This window comes from Egretta garzetta, unplaced genomic scaffold (assembly GCF_000687185.1).
Source record: "Egretta garzetta isolate BGI_Z169 unplaced genomic scaffold, ASM68718v1 scaffold377, whole genome shotgun sequence".
Classification (NCBI taxonomy): Eukaryota; Metazoa; Chordata; class Aves; order Pelecaniformes; family Ardeidae; genus Egretta; species Egretta garzetta.
In genome coordinates this window covers 1,231,518-1,231,723 of record NW_009260339.1, presented here as the reverse complement: position 1 = coordinate 1,231,723, position 206 = coordinate 1,231,518, and positions in this window count along the sequence as shown.

Genomic DNA, 206 nt, shown 5'->3' with positions numbered 1-206 from the left:
GAGCCGGAGCCGGAGCCGGAGGGGAGGAAAGGGCCGGAGGGAAGAGGAGAGGAGGAAAAAAGCCGGCGGGGAAGGAGTGTTAAAGGAAAAGGGGGAAGGCTGCAGCCCTTACATGGGAAATCTGGGCTAATCTCCTGATGGTGTGCGTGTGATAAGAAGTGTGTGTGTGTGTGCGTGTCTGCATGCGAGCTGCTGATCCAGCATTT